This window comes from Aegilops tauschii, chromosome 6 (genome assembly GCF_002575655.3).
Source record: "Aegilops tauschii subsp. strangulata cultivar AL8/78 chromosome 6, Aet v6.0, whole genome shotgun sequence".
Taxonomy (NCBI): Eukaryota; Viridiplantae; Streptophyta; class Magnoliopsida; order Poales; family Poaceae; genus Aegilops; species Aegilops tauschii.
The window spans coordinates 264972436-264977874 of record NC_053040.3 but is presented as its reverse complement, the minus strand read 5'-3'; the positions used below and the strand labels follow the sequence as shown (position 1 = coordinate 264977874).

The 5439-nt window shown below is 38.2% G+C and overlaps 1 long non-coding RNA gene across 2 annotated transcripts; it reads left to right on the top strand.

Annotated features, from left to right (window-relative positions):
- Positions 1 to 441: 441 nt before the first annotated feature.
- Positions 442 to 3060, top strand: LOC109734651 (uncharacterized). Of its 2 annotated transcripts, XR_005760059.3 has the most exons (3): positions 605 to 908; positions 1000 to 1324; positions 1429 to 2794. It is a non-coding gene; the product is annotated as an uncharacterized lncRNA (long non-coding RNA). The 2 variants fall into 2 exon arrangements; XR_002225893.3 differs by having other exon boundaries at positions 442 to 1324; positions 1429 to 3060.
- The last annotated feature ends 2379 nt before the right edge of the window (positions 3061 to 5439 follow it).

The following is a 5439-nucleotide window of genomic DNA, read 5'->3' as shown; positions in this document are numbered from 1 at the left end:
GGCTGGAGTTCATGCCACACCTGACTGGACACTACCTTATTTGGCTTATCTTACTCGTGGCGAGCTCCCGAAGAGGAAATCATTGGCCGATAGATTATCCGATAGTCCAAGTCCTTGTCTATCGTCAATGGCAAGTTACGCAAGAGAAGTACTACAAGCGAGAAGTATTACAAGCGTTCTTCAATGCTTTGTTTCTCCTGAGGAAGGTTGCGAGATTCTCAACGAGATCCACTTTGGTTACTATGGGCATCATGCCGAGTTAAGGTCCCTAATGGCAAAGGCTTTCAGGAATGGTTTTTACTGGCTCACATCTCATGCAGATGTAGAAGACATCGTTCGTAAGTGTGATGGGTGCCAAAAATTTGCACGTCAGGCTCATGTGCCAGCTTAAGAACTACGAATCTATCTATCTATCTATCTATCTATCTATCTATACCTCTATATACCTATACCTATACCTACCTACCTACCTATACTAATTACAGACTTCCTGGAAATTACAACATTAATTAGTAAATTAGAGCCGTTAATCCGGTGGGTCCGAATTATAACGGTGCAGATTAGCTAAGAATTACCACATTAATCCATAAAAGGGTCACCTTTTTTTGTTAAAAAAAAGGCTCACGAGATCATATTCCACCAGCCCTTCCTCATTCTTTCTCTCCACGCAAAGTGAAAATATTCCACCGTCCCTTTGTCTCACCCATGAAAAAAAACTATTCCCCTATGCCTTCCTCTCCGTAATTTCTCTCTCCCCCATGGAAGTATTCCATCCATCGTCCCTTCCTCTCTCTCCCCCGTTGAAACTAAAGCTATTGCTAACTCAAACTAATGCAAGCAAGTTGGGCCAAGGATCTGCCGTGGTGAAGGGGTTACTGCCTTAAATTTGTTTTCTTCATCTAGATCTGGTTCGTATTGGTTAAAATTTGTTTTACTTTTTTTTTCTTGCCGGTTTACCATCCTATGTTTTCTTCTGGATTCTAATTCAGCTATTTTTAGTCCTGTTGTTTGATTGTGTTGTGCAGGAATTCACCTATTTAGGTTTTCTTCACTGGATTTAGATTGAACCCTGAATCTTCTCCCGTAATTTTTTTGGATACCTCATGAAGATCGATTCAGAGCCTAGCTATGACCATCAGGCGAGCCTATAATTAGAACTATCAAACATTAACTTCAAAAGAGCCTCAAGTTGGTTGTTTTTGTACCCATGCGTGTGATCCATAGGAGCACCCCACAACAGGACATGGAGCAGGCCATTTCTAGCGGACTCCCCAGTAGAGCATCTTCTGAGAAGGGCCACGATATTTGATGGGCAGTGAACTCGGTAAGCATCCAGTAGACAAAGCCATAATTTTCTGTTGGAAATTCCAATAACAGCAGGTTTTACCTAGCTAATTTCTTTTTGAGCCTGCATGTTTACGTTTTCAGATTTTCATCAGAGAAGAAGCAAGTCTGTATTTTTGTCAGAGTCTCAGGGGGAAGAAGTCTACAGAGTACACAATTCTTACATAACTGATTTGGGGAATTTCCATGTTACACATGGTCATCCACAGATGTAGTTGTTGAGCAACTATCTTATCATTCAATCATATAAGGAACTCAGCCTCCCAATTGTCTATTTCATTAGTCAAGGGACCAGTACGGTTGTGCTAATGGAGGTAAGTCAAAATACTATATTCAACCTTCGGTACCTCCATGGCAAAAGAAGGCTATAGAGAAGAGGCAGCAGAACGGGCCTGCTTAGCTAGCTTTAAGTTTTGTTCTGCATCATTAAGTTTTAAAAGATTACCGATTTACAACTATGTTGACTTGATAGCTACTAGCATATACGGGTCATTGCTCCATGTTTTCAAACATGCAAGTGGCATGTATTCCAACAATTATCTGCATATGTATGAATCAAGGTAGGGATGTGATCTTGAAAGTAGTGGAATACAGTAGAAGTTACCACATTATCTTGAATATCTTGGTTCTCTTGGTAGGAGCACCTGACAGTGATGCATGCCTTGCTCGAATGTCCACAAAATCAAGTTAATGCAATTGATTACCCTGAGTAGAATGATTGAATTGTTTCCTTCTATGTAGAAGCTTATATTTAATTATTTTGAATAAATAAGAAATTATATGATTATCATGTTCTTTTAAGTCGGGGGTGCTCCGTTTAAATCTAAGAGATGATAATATAGTGTTGTGTTAACTGAAGAATGACTTAATTTTTTGACCGGCAAAGTGTTGGTCGTGACTCAATGGCAGCCATTGAGTTGATAATTTAATTTTACTACAAAGATTTTTATGATGCAGCTACTTATAATTTTGTCTGTATTTAATTCTATGGCTACGACTATGTATATATAACAATGAGTACTGTATATGCTATAATTATCAGTAATTTTGTTTCGTATGTATCATCAATTCATTTTTCTCAACTACTCTTTGAAACACAACTATTCTTCCAATCTTATACTCCACTGGGATGGATGCGTGACGTGTGCTCATCCGGCCAGAGGGATCGACCATGGCTAGCTTCTCCGAATGCGTTCCACTCACGAATGAACTTTGCTGCGTGTTCGTGTGTCAAATCCCCTTTTTCGTGGAATTGAGTTGATGAGTTGGTCAACTATGTTTTGTTCTTCTCTGGGAATTGTAGGGTCTAGGATTTGTAGGCAAACATAGGATGTGTTTGTGTTAGACATGAATTCATATGCAGAGTTGGTCATATGTGATGTCGTTAGTTCTGTGAGAACGAACAGGTGTAGCTGTACTATTGTGATGAAATACATAATTCTGTAGTCAATGTTGGGAATGACATTCGCAGTCAGTATCTATAATCCTAAACCTGAACAATAGGTATGGGATCTCTGGAGTGTTCCGGTGGTGAAATCTGCAGCATGTACTCTTCAGTAAATCAAATTATCCATGTATAATTCCATCTAAACACAATTCTGTCACCTCTGATTTTGGTTGAGGTCCATATACAACAGTCATACATTTGTAAATGTCTGAAGTTCTGAACTAAAGATATGCTTGATGTGAAAGGAAACCGAGATTCTTTCTATGGTACTGATGGAAAATGGTCCCAGCATTCAAGTGTAATAGTGAGATTGCACTATTGTTTCTTCGTCCTATTCTTCTTCTTTAGTAAAGCATTAATATTTCCCCACTTCGATTTTTTTCCTGTATAACCTCAAACCTACCAACTGTTGTGTGTGTGTGTGTGTGTGTGTGTGTGTGTGTGTGTGTGTGTGTGTGTGTGTGTGTGTGTGACAGTGGTAGGTATTTGGCCAAAGTCTGATTAGTTAATAAGGCAAACAGTGAAGCCATTATATTCTGAATGTTATTGCAGGTTTATATATAGCTCTTTTTTCACTAAGATTAGTCCCAAAGGTAATTAAACTTATTGCAATTTTTGTTTGCTCTGAAGAGGCTTATATTCTTGCACTAACTATCTATTCCTTTGACCTGTCAAAAATTCCTATGGATCACTTTAAATTAGTTCTGAATGTGTACGCATCAGCAGCGTCATAATGAATCATAAACCATGTGGAGCGAATACTTAGTTCTGTTGTTAAAATAATAGTTGTACTATTCCAAAGTTTTGTTAGATTAACTGGCTACCCGGCTACTCGCATACATTTAGTGCTAACAAACTGTGTTTGTTATTTTAGATATTTTTCATTTTTGTTCCCGTTATACATATTCTCCTGGAGGATATTGATTGCATGAAGCAGAAATTTCTAGTTTGACGGTATTGCTCTTTCCCATTTACATCTCTTTTCCATAGGCTTTGTTGAAAGGCAATAGCTTGCTGGTAGACATAATATACATAGTACTGTAATAGAAGGACATGATATACATATACGTATACATGTTTTGCAAGTAGAATAATATTTTTCGGGTTACAAAGTTAATTAATTAATTAATTAATTTGTGTATGGATTCAAGGAATAACACATGTTCATATAAATCTAATTATGAAAGCTTTCTAAATCAGTACCTCACCAAAGAATTAATATATTCTTTCTTACAATGTGAGTTATAGGGGAATTATATAGCTAGATTTGATAGTAGCATCGCAAAAGTGTGTTCCACATATTTTTCACTTTCTTTTAGAATGTACTATTTCTCCGCATGCAATTTTGTTTACTATAAAAAGATAGTATTTGTGCATTTTCAAATTACTAGCCTGTCCAATCTTTTTCCGGAAATTTGCTTAGGGCCTTTTGGTTCACATTGTTAGAGTGCACTGTTCGTATTGCCTTCATATACACGCAATTGAACATATGGTTAACAAGTTCAGGCAATTGATCCAAGATGGTTCAGTCAAAATGATATCAAATTTTAAGTTTATATCTGCACTGATTCTCCGTTCAATTGATAGACGACAAGATACTTATTTTCTTGCACACAACAAAACATCAAGATATGAAAGGTCTCAAAAAGATTGAAATAGAAGAACAAAGCTGCACATTTTCTAGCATTGATTTGATATGACCAGCTCTAGTTCTATTCATACCAACAATTCTCATGATCAAGTTGTTGATGTACAAAATATGGGTGTGTTTGAGTCTAGTTGGGCAAAGGACCGAGATGTTCTATCTTTGCATGCATCGGGCAATCAGGAAGGTTGCATGCATGCAAGTGGGTCCAGCCAGAAAACAATTGGAGGCCATCTAATCTTGTACGTTGATAGAGAGACCAGGAGATGTATAATCTGATCTTCAAGGCCTACACGTTAGTGCTACTAAAATATAAAGACACGGTCCAGCAAATCAAAAGGAAATTAAAGTTTCTTTCAGATAAAAGAGGAAGAAATCACGTTGGCTATTTCTTTAACCGACTATGGCCACCTGATCGACCAAGAGATAAACGTACAAGGAAGTTTCTCACGTAGAAGAGCATGAGTTTAAAGGAGTCTGGATGGGGTCCACCAGGTCAGGAAAGGAAGATCAAGACACGCACAAATAGAAGATTCAATCTTTATTTTATTAGGTCTTTGCCAAGATGTAGAAGGCAAATTAGTTTTAAATTAGAAAGAGTCCAAAATTTAGGAAGTATGTGTATGTGTGCGTTAGGAGAGGTTTTAGGTGTGCGTGTCCTTCAAGTTGGTTACTGCTATAAAATCAAGTTTGGACGTCATGTAAAAAGGGATTAGGTTATTTTGAGATGAATTAGACACGTGTGTGCTTTTCGGCCGTCGGCCATTATCGAGTTTAGAGAAACTTTGTCAAAAATCTCTGTTGGTGTGTGAGTTCCTGCGACGCGACGCGTAGGGGATTACAAGCTGAGCCTATACGGTACGTCCATGTTATTTCTTCGAATTGAGGTGTTGGAGTGTTGTTTCTGCGGGATTTGCGAGCATCTTCGTAAACCTGCGACGAGTTCTTGCCGCGATGGATTTTTGTGCCGTGAAAGATCGGGCCAACAACGGACCGACCCTCG